This window comes from Lactuca serriola, chromosome 7 (assembly GCF_051521515.1).
Source record: "Lactuca serriola cultivar US96UC23 chromosome 7, Lser_US96UC23_V15, whole genome shotgun sequence".
Classification (NCBI taxonomy): domain Eukaryota; kingdom Viridiplantae; phylum Streptophyta; class Magnoliopsida; order Asterales; family Asteraceae; genus Lactuca; species Lactuca serriola.
In genome coordinates this window covers 34,547,538-34,560,309 of record NC_136414.1, presented here as the reverse complement: position 1 = coordinate 34,560,309, position 12,772 = coordinate 34,547,538, and the positions used below count along the sequence as shown (strand labels likewise).

Below are 12,772 nucleotides of genomic sequence, written 5' to 3'. Positions count from 1 at the left end.
GAAACGTCTTAGCTGTGAGGTCGGATACATAAGACAACGCCAAATGTCTAGCGCAAATCCTGATCAATCACGAAGATAACTCTGATGAGGAGACCACCACTCCTGAGCTGGTTAACAATAGTGGTGGAAGTAAAAAGAAATTTTGGAACAAACAGAAGGCCCAAGGATCACAAGGATCCTCTAAGAAACAAAAAACGGTAGCAGTCCACGCTGCTACTGCCCCTGTTGCTGTTTCTGTTGTCGGATCCATGGCTCAGACTCCTACCAGTGGATACACTGGTATCCTTCCTTGGTGCAGTAATTGCAGCTACCGTCACCGTACTCCCGGGCCATGTCGTGAAAGATTCTGTGATAACTATGGCAAGAAGGGCCACCTTGCTCGAACCTGCAGAAAACCAGCCAAATCAACAAATCAATCTTCCGGAGCGGGCGTCGGTCAGGCCTGTTATAATTGTGGTGAAGTTGGACACTTCAAGAGGAACTTCCCCAAGGTAGCAACAACTGGCAACACCGGAAGAGTTCTAGCAATAGGACGAGAGGAGAAAGCCGCTGATCCCACTGTCGCCGCAGGTATATTCCTCTTTGACAACTCTTATGCCTGCAATTCTTTTCGATTCTAGTGCTAAAAGAAAAACCCGTTAACTGTTCATTCATACATCAGCTTAATCTTAACCCTCCGTTAGAAAAGGTAACATTCACCGTCAAGACGGCAAACAGTGGGAAAGAGAACTTTATCGATACATTCATAGATTATACCTTTACTTCAAACGATCATTCTTCATCCATTGATCTTATGCTAGTTCCCATAAACAGTTTTGATGTTATCTGTGGCATGGATTGGTTGAGTCCCAAATCGTACCGATACTCTTGTATTGAAAAAGCCATCCGTCTTAACCTTCCTCCGACCCGAATCTCATAATCTTCGTGCATCGAAGCTTAAAAAGTTTTCCCATGTATTCCTTGTTCGTGTGATCATCGAGAAACGAGAAGTCTGCAACTCTTTCCCCGATGCCTTTTCCGAAGATTTCCTGAGAATTCTTTCCGAACGTGTAGTCAAGTCTCGCATCGATCTAATCCCTGGAATTACCTCGTAGCCAAAACCTCAGTAAGGATGATGTGTCCAAGACAACAACCAAGGTTTGATATGATCACTACAAGATAATAGTGGTGCCCTTCGGTCAAACCATTTTCCTGGTCATGTAGATAAGCAAAGCAGTCATACTCGTGGACCTTTCCAAAAACTAAGGTGATAAAGAATTAGTCAGCACCAGAGATACCCATAGAAACCCATCAATTCTTGGGTCTCGCCGGCTATTATCGCAGACCCACCTAGAAATTTCCTTTAGAACCATCAGACCCTTTGCTACTCTGCCACATGAAGATGTACCCTCTTGTTGGAAGTCTTACTCTGGAAAGACATAGTACGCCTTGGGAAGTGCGGAAAACTTAACTCGTGGTACATTAGACCCTTCGAGATCCTCGTTAGGAATTGATTCCGTAGCCCTCTCCGAGCTATCTTCAAAACTCAGCAGCAACCATCTGGTATTCCACATCCTTGTTCATAAGGAGTGCCGACCCGACGAAACCCTAGTAATCCCTTTGATGAGATCGAAATCAACAGAAGTCCAAACCTCCATGGAAGAATCAATTGAGATCATGGATTGAGAGGTTGAACGTACGAAACAAAGCCACATCCCGGTAGTGAGGGTTCGCTAGAATGTCAAGCGGAGACCCGATTCCACTTAGGAGCGTGAAGACCCGAAGTAGTAGATTCATTCTCATCTCTCTTTTCACTTCATGATATGTATCCAAATCTTTGAATTTCGAGACGAAATTTCCTCTAACGGGGGGATAATGTAACAACCCGAAGTTATCCATCGCCGAAACCCAATTCATCTATAAGACCCGTTTTTAGCAATTTGTTCCGGTTTCGTTTTGGGGCTAAGTTATTCAAAATTATATGATTATTATAATCTAATGAGTGTCCAAACCCCTTAGGAACTCATGAAATTGGCTCAAATTATTGATTTGAAAATTTTTAGAATCGTTCCCGCCGGATTACGACAACTTAATCGGGTGCGACCAAAAGCCCCGTCTAACGTCGGTATCGGGTAGAATTCCACCGTGTCCAAATCTTAGACCCTATTTAAAGATGATTAAGCTCCCATTTGAAGCTTTTGCTCTCTCTCAGTACTCTCTCTCTAACCTCTCTTGTCAAACCAAAGATCTAGGTCCAAAACATCAATTTAAGGCTTCAAATCTTCAAGGTAACTTCCCTAACTTGTTGTTCAACCTCATTAGCCTTCAAATCCGAGTTTAATCTATGAAAATGAACCTCAAACATGAGTTTACCGACCTGGAGCATTCTTGGGCCGTAAACACATAATAAGTGGGTTTTTGTGCCTTAAAACCCCTCCAAACCAATTTTGGGACTTAGATATGACTTTGTGGCTAACCAATTCGGACTTACAACACCCTAATCATCATTTTTGAGGAGTAAACATGATTTTACTGCTCAAGAACATGCTTGGGCCGTAAACTCATCCTCATGGAGAGTAAACTCAAAATCAAGTGTTTAAAAGCCATTTAAACACACCAATAGCCTTGGAATAAATTCTAGAATCAACCACAACCAGTTTGGAGGCCTTAAACATGATGAAATCTCCTCATTTGAGTGTTCACGGCCGTAAACTCCCCAATAATGAGTTCCTGGGCCGTGAACTCACTTACACAAGTCATATGATGCTTAAATCTCATTCAAGGGTTTGTAAAAATTGTTAGAATCGCATGTGATTAGTCTAAGGCCATTAAATCAACAATTTAAGGGGGGTATGGGAGCTTACGACCGTAAACTCCTTGTTTAGGGCCATAAACTCCCCTTTGATGGTGTTTTTGGTGATTAATTCCTTCCATGCCTTAGATAAATTCGTACCAACCCTCCTTAAGTGTTATCATGCCATTTAGCACCATAAAACCCTCAACCATGAGTTCACAGCCATGAACTCATGTGGTTAAAGTGTTTAGGGCCGAAAACTACATAAGGAGTTTACTCTTGAAGAGTAAACACTTTATCCAAGTCCCACACGTCCGTAGATGTCACCCGGGTCCTTCCAAACACTTGTAATGGAGTGTTTTCGCAACTAGAAGTGTTTGTCCCTAACCAATAAATGATTCAAGTCCTAATTAAATACAAATGTGTATCTTTTCATAATCCATAGGAACCTCATGCGTTTGCAAACCCAGAAATGACGATTAGGATCCAAGCAGACACATTCCTCGTCCGGTGAGTTCATACCCCTACCATTTTTCAATGTTTTTCAATGTTTTCAGGGGGGGGGGGGAATCCAAGCAAACTATAAATGTTTTCAAAACCTAAAACTGATGTAATTCAATAAATATCTGGCAAACTTATAAATATCTTTACCCCTTATGTATTATGCTGAGCATAAGGGATGTTTTATCAATTATAACTACATAGATTTCAGTAAACGAAACAATCAAACTAATCAAATTATTATGGGAATAATTTGGGATCTTCAGTACTCGTTTTATGAATTCGGATTTCAAGTAATATTAATATATAAACTATGTCTGATTCTGTTTATCTCTGTTTCATTTAGAATGTATTGCCAGATAATTTCATTATATATAACTGTATTCACTGTATTATGTTTCATAACGTTTAGTATGTTTGATATCGTCTGGGAACACCGTGAACAATTTAGTACTAACTTGTGATATTCGTCATTACCCTTTGGGTTATCAGTACATCCTCCCCGGAAGTGTAACCAGGGTCTCATGGAGGGAGAGCGTGGAATTTGTGAATAGATTTATTCGGGACTGACAATCCCACACCTTAACTGCTAGCTACAGTTAGGCGGGCACGCCTGGGGTGACAAATTATGGATATCGTCCGACGTCTGACGAACTTCAAGGAGGTCCCATTGTCGTATCAGCATGGTTACCCGGCTCACAATACGTATTAATATAAGTTTATTCACGGTTTTGATTTGATTTTATATCTATTTTCTATCTATAGTTCCTATATCTAGTACGGGATGATAGTCACATGGTTTTCAGTCTATAGATTTTGTATCTAGTGCAGGATGTTATTCCTATGGTTTTCAGTATATATACATATTACATATCTAGTGCAGGATGGTAGTCTCATGGTTAGAATCTATATATAGTACGGGATGGTAATCCCATGATTTTCAATCTATATCTAGTACGGGATGATAGTCCCATGGTTTTCAATCTATATCTATCTAAAATTTTTGTGTATATCAAACTATCTTATAATCTAGTTCGGGATAGTAATCCCATGATTTTCAATATATAGTTTTATGTATTAAACTCTACACTATGATATCCAACCAAACTTACACTTAGGAAAATATGGGATTTTCCTGGAATAACATAACAACTCGTAAACGAATTAAGAAATGAATGGATAACTAAACTGTTTTACATAAGAAAATATGGGATTTTCTTGGATAACAACCTTTTCAGAAAACTAAAGGAAAATTTTACATTTTTCAGAAAACAAACATCTTATGAACTCACCAGCTTTATGCTGATTTTCAAACTGCTTGTATTCTTAGGTCCACATTAGACAGGTACCCGATGATCCCTTTTGGCGAAGACGAGGTGCGTAGAAGACACGTCTTACTTTTGTTCATATATACTATGTATCACACTTGTACAACTTTACGTTTGAACAAATGTAAACTTTTATATGTAATGTAATGGTTGTTTACTTTGCTTACTATATGCATTGGATTTGATACTCAACGTGGAGTCCGCCTCGGAAATGTTTCCGCCTTTGGTTTTCGGGGTGTGACAAATGTTGTAATTGGGAAGCCATGATCTATATGTATATGTGTTTCTTAATATTTGTGTGGTTGTTTGTGTGTAAAACAAATGTCTTCCCAATTTTAGCAATTTCCTTTCAGTGTACAATGTTATAATTGGGAATCCATTATTTGCCAATGTAAAAATGAATTTAGAGGAATAGTATTCAAATCACACACCCAAATAATCTTCATTGTCAATAGAAATGTTTCAAATTTATGTTCAATTTAAATACAAATTTAGTTTAATTTTTTTTACTATAGCAGTTAAATTAAGCTCAGAAGGGCAATTCTATGACTCAGTAGTCAAATACTAAGTTTAGATGGTATTTTCATTAAGGTAAACTACATCATATTTCTTCATATATGAAACTCAGGATGCATACCCCTACAAGAAAGGCGGGCATTAGTGGTGGCGCCTTTAGCGGCGACAACACCCATTAGTGGTGCTAATGGTGGCTATCGCCACTAATGCAGTGTCGATCCGCATCAAATGAACCCTGTCCGTTTGATCAGAATTTAATCTAATGGTTGGAAATGAGTAAAAAAGGTGTTGACTTTTTCCTCGGGGGGTGTCGCCGCTAATACCCATTTGTCGCCGCTAAAGGCTAGCGCAAATACCCCCCCATGCGACTTCGGCTCTTTCCTGTGCGTCTGCCTCCTTTGCTCTTTTTCGAATATTATCGGCGACGACAACACCCCCGACATTTGATTTCTTCTGACGACGTTCGTTTGTGCCACAGCCCTCGTCTCTGGCAACAATTACCGTCGACCACCACTAGACCGGCGACAAACACATTGATTACCAGCGTCGGCGACAGAAGCTACAATTTAAGGCCCAAATCCTCCCCTATTTTCTTTTCCTCTTTTGTTTTAGTGTTTTATTTACCGATTTTAGGCGTTTAATTTAAGGATTTTGGAATTCTTGCCAGAAAATCTATTTCTGCCGGAATGGTTGTCGGAATTTTGGAACTCTTGCCGGAAAATTTGGAAATTACACCACCACAGGTTCCTTTTCATCTTTTTATCTTTCATTTTGTATATGGAATGTATTTATGTCTATGATGTATGTATGTGCTTTTCCATTAGTGTTTTTTTATGTGTGTGTTATTTGTATGTGTATTATTTATGTATGTGTATATGTATGACATTTGAAATTATATATGTAATTTGTATGTATGGAAAAAATGAAAAAAATTAGGTTGCTATAATGGAAAAAAGTATGATGCTATAATAAATATGTAATATTTGTATGAAGCATGTTTATGTATAATATGTGTATTTATGTATGTATGTGTGGAAAAAATGAAAAAAATGATGCTATAATGAATATGTAATATGTGTAGGATGTATGTTTAAGTGTATTTGTCTATATTGTAATGTGTATGATGTTTGATGTAATAATGAATATGCAATATGTGTAGGAAGCATGTTTAAATGTATTTATGTAGAAAGTACAATGCTATAATGGAAAAAATGAAAAAAAAAGTTTTTGTATTTGTATGCAACTTGTAAAGTGCAATGTTATAATTGAAAAAGAAAATGTGTACATGTATTTTATGCAACTTGGAAAGTACAATGCTATAATTGAAAAAAAAAAAGTTTGTGTATTATTATGCAACCTGGAAAGTACAATGCTATAATTGAAAAAATAAAAAAAAAATGTTTGTGTATTTGTATGCAACTTGGAAAGTACAATGCTATAATTAAAAAAAAATTGTTTATTTTTATGCAACTTGGAAAGTACAATGCTATAATTAAAAAAAAATGTGTATTTTTATGCAACTTGGAAAGCACAATGCTATAACTGAAAAAAAAAAATGTGTATTTTTATGCAACTTGGAAAGTATAATGCTATAGTTGAAAAAAAATAAAAAAAAGTTTGTGTATTTGTGTGCAACTTGGAAAGTACAATGCTATAATTGAAAAAATAAATAAATAAATAAAGTTTGTGTGTTTGTATGCAACTTGGAAAGTACAATTCTATAATGGAAAAAAATGAAAAAATAAAAATAAAAATAGTTTTTACTTTACAAACTATTTTTTTTATTTTTTTCATTATAGCATTGTACTTTCCAAATTACATACAAATACACAAACTTTTATTTTTTCATTTTTTCCAGTATAGCATTGTACTTTCGAAATTACATACAAATACAATTTTTTCCATTATAGCATTGTACTTTCCAAAAATATTGTAAAGTACAATGATATAATAGGATAAAATATGATACTATAAATAAAAATATATATCCAAAAGTACAATGCTCAAATAGAAAAACAATATAATATTTAAAGTTGTAAAGTACAATGTCTAAATAGAATAAACAATATAATATTTAAAGTATAATGATATTGTAGAAATGATAAAAAAATTCTTCCAAATTCTATTCGTTTGCGTGTTTTCTGATTTAAAAAAATCAAATGTTATTTTTGTAATAGAAACTTTATTTGAAGTCTAACTTTTATTCATATTGTTTGTCTAACTTTTATTTATGTTGTTTGTCTATATTGTATATCTTATAATTTTGCAGGGTAACTAACTTTTATTCATGTAGTATTTCTATATTATACACCTTGTAATTTTACAGACTACATATTAGGTTTACTTGGGCGATACTCTTTGTTATGATGACCGATGTTATGGGCCTTGGACATGGAGGTGATGGAGTCGGAGATCCACCACCTTCAGTAGGCTTTGGTCGCGGTCAGCATGAACATGATGGTAAGTTTTATTATGATATATTTATTAGCTATTTTTATTAACTTATTATAAGTTATCGTGACTAATATTTTTAATTTTATTTTTTTCAGCTGAGCTTCTAAAAAAAGAAGGGGCTTATCAAAAAAACATTGAATTAGGAAAGTGGATACATGAAAAAACAAGGGAAAGCCCATGGATTTGGATTTCGACAGGGAGATCGCATATTCTCCTATCGGGAAGTCTGCTAATTGGTTTACACATGAAATTGGGATGTATATGTGACAAAGACAAATACAAACATAAAATGATCGTGCGGCTACAAGATTTAGAGTTTGCAACCACCTTATCATCCACTAACCAGTGGCAGTTTTAGACAAGTCCTGGTGTTGACTGACAATACCTGTTTTTTCTGTTTGCAATGAAAAAAAATTCGATTTTTTTTACTTATTTTTAATGTATCGGCAACACCTATTTCATCTCGACAACACCTACTATGTATTCGTGTGTCCGCCCCTGTCACTAACGCAAGTATTAAATCAAAATATTTTACATTTGTTTAAATTAACATTGTCATACATTGTAAAAAAAGTATTTGTATATATATGATTACAATTACTAATGATATTTTATTTTATCAATCGTAGTGTCCACGGATTATAACCTAGTGTGTGTGTGTGTGTGTGTGTGTGTATATATATATATATGTATATATATTGCTGCAAAAATGAGATTATATAATCTCATTACTGCAAAAATGTCGACAAAGAGATATGCACAACACCAACACACTACACTTTTTTTGGAAACGGCGAATAATATATAGATAAAAGTCAAACACAAATAGCAAGTGACTATTTGTGGGTAGTTAAAGGAGAGAATACAATGTTTTTACAAAATGGAAAGATACTCCAGTCTAGCCACCTGTAGTTCAAATCAGAAGATTTATGTTTGAACCAAACATACGTTTGAGATATCACCCCGTCCGCAATCCTAGTTGGCATCAGTTTCGACGCCTTAAAGTTGGAGTTGTTTTTGGCCAGCCACGTAAACCAAAGCATCCCATAGAGCACCACCTTGAATCTCTCCCTTTTCCTTCGACAATTCCCCCATATAGCTGTGAAATTGAGGAATTCAGTAACCGTATCAAAGTTGGTTGCTGGAATACCACACCATTTAAAGATCCAAGATCTCGCCTCGGTTGCTATTGGACATCTAACATATAGATGATCGCCTGTTTCCTGTTCGCCATTTCACAAAGGGCAATTTGTGTTTACCAAACTAATGCCCCAGAGTGCCAAGTTTGTTGCCACCGGCAGCCTACCCATTAATGTTCTCCAGAAAAATCATTTAACTTTCAAAGGAATTGCTTTCACCCAGTTGATTGGTATGCCAATGTAAGGGTTTGAGGAGGAGTCTATCTTTTTTCGCAGGATATTGACCGTGTAGTTTCCATCTGTATTTAAGTTAAAGCGGAGTCCGATTGGGGTAGGATTTGTATTAACACCTTGAATGATGGAACATGATTCCATAAAATCATCTAAAACCTCCCCATCTATAGTCGCCGATTTCCACCTCCACTTTAAACCTGTTTAATCAATTCTATCTAACATCCTACATAATTTTTTCGACTCCATAGCATATAATTTAGGGAACTGCTCCTATAAAGTTAGAGATCCATACAATCGATCCTTCCAAAACAAGATATTGACACTTGAACCAGGAATTAGAGTGAAGACTTCCTGATGATTGATGTCAAATTTAGGGAGAGATTTTATTGCCTTAGCAATATTACACCACTTAACCTAGTGAGGCTTTCGCAATATAAGTGACTCGCTTGTTTGACAAATTATGTATATTGTTGATGCACTTCCGCCATAGCCCCCCGATTGTAACATCCATAAAATTTCACATAAATTTTAAACTTTTTCAAACATCCAAAAACACAATTTATTACAAATCGTTTTCAAAATAGTTTATCATCAGAGTAATCCCAGAAATCGTAACACAAAATGTGAGCAGGTGCACGATCAAGCTTTCGTCTTCCCACGATCATCCGATGTACCTAAAACAAAATCCACAACTGTAAGCCCCAAGTTTAGTGAGTTCCCCAAAATACCAACGCCACATAACAAAACAATATCATAAACAAATAGTATGCATGTAGAGTCTTCAGTATGACTGGACCGCCTCACCGGGTCTTCAATTTATCTGGCTCACTCTTAGAACTTTCAGCATGTCACGACCGCCTCACCGGGCCTCCAGCCTGTCTGGACCATTCTCCGGGCCTTGATCTTTGGGATGATAGTGATAAAGGAGCAATTACATCCTCTTGCGAACCTTCCCATTGGTTCGAAATGGCCAACAAAGTTAATGATATCGTGTTTAATGAGGTCCCATTTCTTTTTTAACACCTTAAACATGTATCCATCCCGTCCAATAGATTTTTCTTCCGCACAACACCAGATCGCTTGTTTGATCTCCTCGGGTGAAATTAGGGCATCGAGTGTACGTTTTTTATGGGCTAAGTTTGTAATTTTGATAACACCCAGAGTACGTTGATATTTTATGGAAAGGTGATGATTTCCAAGTGAAACTAATAAATGAGAAACATTGTGGAATAAGGAAAATCTCCAGAAAAGTCCCAATATTTTACCCTAATTTACGAAAAAATCCCAAACTAGAATTTGTTTACAAAAAAGTCCAAATTACCGGTAAAAATGACAATTTGACCAATTTTCCCGGTTTACTGGTTTCATTATTTGTCTGGTTTTAATAATGTCCGATTATTTTACCATAATTTATGAATAAGTCCCAAATTATGGTAAAATAATGGGGCTTTAATGAAATTATGGTAAAATAAAGAAACTTTAGTGAAACCGGGTAAGTATTGAAACCGATAAACTGGAAGAAAATGATCAAATGGTCATTTTTTCCAGTAATTATGAATTTTTCATAAACAAATTTTAGTTTGAGATTTTTTTTATAAATTAAAGTGACATATTAGAACATTTTCGGAAATTTTCCTTTAAATTTGTGGTGTGGCAATTGTATATTCACAAACACACTACAAAATATTTGTGTACATTGCTTTAGGACTCACAAGCTTTATAATAATAGCTTATGACACTACAAAATATTTGTGTACATTGCTTTAGGACTCACAAGCTTTATAATAATAGCTTATGAGCCAATAACTAGCTTTTTGCAATTACAAAAAGCAGTATTGAGAAAATGCTAAATTCAAAATCTCACATAGTAACCAATTTATTATAAGAGTATGAAGGTGACATAACATCAAGAAATTTCATATTTAATAAAAAAATGAAACCTTTAAACATTTTTAAGAGAGGAGGGAGTCATTCTATCCCAATTCCCAACCATTCAACCCACTCAGTTTTTCTCTATTCTCTTTCTTTAATCTTTCTTACCCTACGACACATGAAAATCTTATATTTTCCAACCCATTTGTGACGTCATTACTTTTTATTAAAATAAATAAACATAATATTTTTTTAACAAAACTTTTGTTAATTTAAAACAAAAAATATCTAACTCTATATTAAAAATAACATTTAATTAAAACAAATATTATTTAATAAATTATAAAACAAACATAAATTATTAAAAATATTTTAAATGTATACATGCTTTATAATATTTGTTTTAAAAAAAATAAGATAGAAATAAATAAATATGTTTTAATAATATTTGTAAAGTAGAGGGACAAAAATGAATTTACACTTAAAGTAAAGTATAATCCATATAACCTTTTGAACTGTGATAACCTAACCCTAAATCTTTGTTTCGCCGCCTCCATATTCTTTCATTGTCACGCCGCCTCCATCAAGACCATCACAATCGGCTAAACTCTCCATAAAGCAAGCTTCGGATTTTTACATGCAGCTCCAATTACATGCATGCATTCGATAGTAGTTCACTGGTTCATCAAACCATTGCAAACAAATTTTACTTGAGTGAAGTTCAATTGAAAAAATGGTTCATCAATAAAGTCCTACTAAAGCTAATGATCATATGATTTTTACAAACACATAAATTGTCAAATGAAATGAAAATTTACCTTATAACAGAAACCCCAATTTCAAGCTCTTCCTTTGCTTCTTTAAGCGTTGTCTCGCTGTTTCTATATAATCTATGAGCTTCAGATTCATCACATGAAACCATGTATCCAGATAATATCTGGTTCTTAACGCTATTTGAAGCAATATCAATCCGTCTATAGCCACAACAATCATTCAATCTAAAAGTTTACAAAAAAAGATTGATCTAACAGAAACTCTGCTTTGGATTCAGTATTACATAACGTTAAATTAAGCTCCTTCAGCGTTATAACTTATAGCATAACGAATTCAATCGTTGAGTTGTGATTCAAATCAAATATCATAACCGATATACACATTGAATCTATTGTGCTTCATGAAACGAAATTGCGATTACCATCACTATCCTCCACAAAAGACGCCATTAGAACAGGTACACTAATAACGAAATGACATCGTGATTATCATCAGATGTTCGAAAATTAGAGTAGAACCTCAGTCCAATGATGTTTCCATCGTTTGGAGAGTACCTGTTCTAATGGCGCCTTTTGTGAAGGATAAACAAAAGATAATTTCAAGAAGCATGGAATCTGATAATACACTGAATCAATTTCTTCGACCCCGTGAATCGAATTAGTGAATTCTACAAACTCAATCCGATTTGGGGCAATTGTAGATCTGATTTGTAGATTGATTTGGTCTTTAACGGCAACAAAAGTTCTTTGCTTTCCCCTAAACTTTGAAAAACTAAATTTCAGCCCCTTAAGAATCTTTCAAAAACTAAACTAGATCTGAGTTGTACTTGTGAATTGTGATTCGTATTTTACAATTATTGACTTATTGTACATCTCAAGAAACTTTCATAAATATCCTTGTTACCTACCACGTCAATATTAATAACTAATTTATATTATTTTTAACATATATCTAAACTATTAAAATATAATAATTATTTAACAACAAATTAAAATTAGAAAGTTATTCTATTAACTTATATTTGTAAAAATTAGCTTGTATTATAAAACGAGAAAAATAAAATCTACACGGGCTGTAACATTTTTATATTTTATGATGAAATATAAACTTTTTAAAATTAACAATAAAACTGTATATTCTAAACATCACTGTAACCGTTGATATCCATGTAAATAGTTATA

At 34.7% G+C, this 12,772-nt stretch overlaps 1 long non-coding RNA gene across 1 annotated transcript; it reads right to left on the bottom strand.

The window, feature by feature from the left end:
• Window positions 1–11,241: 11,241 nt before the first annotated feature.
• Window positions 11,242–12,412, bottom strand: LOC145063148 (uncharacterized). The gene is made up of 2 exons (XR_013687857.1): window positions 11,636–12,412; window positions 11,242–11,494 (listed from the first exon to the last, which is right to left on the bottom strand). It is a non-coding gene; the product is annotated as an uncharacterized LOC145063148 (long non-coding RNA).
• Between the last annotated feature and the right edge of the window lie 360 nt (window positions 12,413–12,772).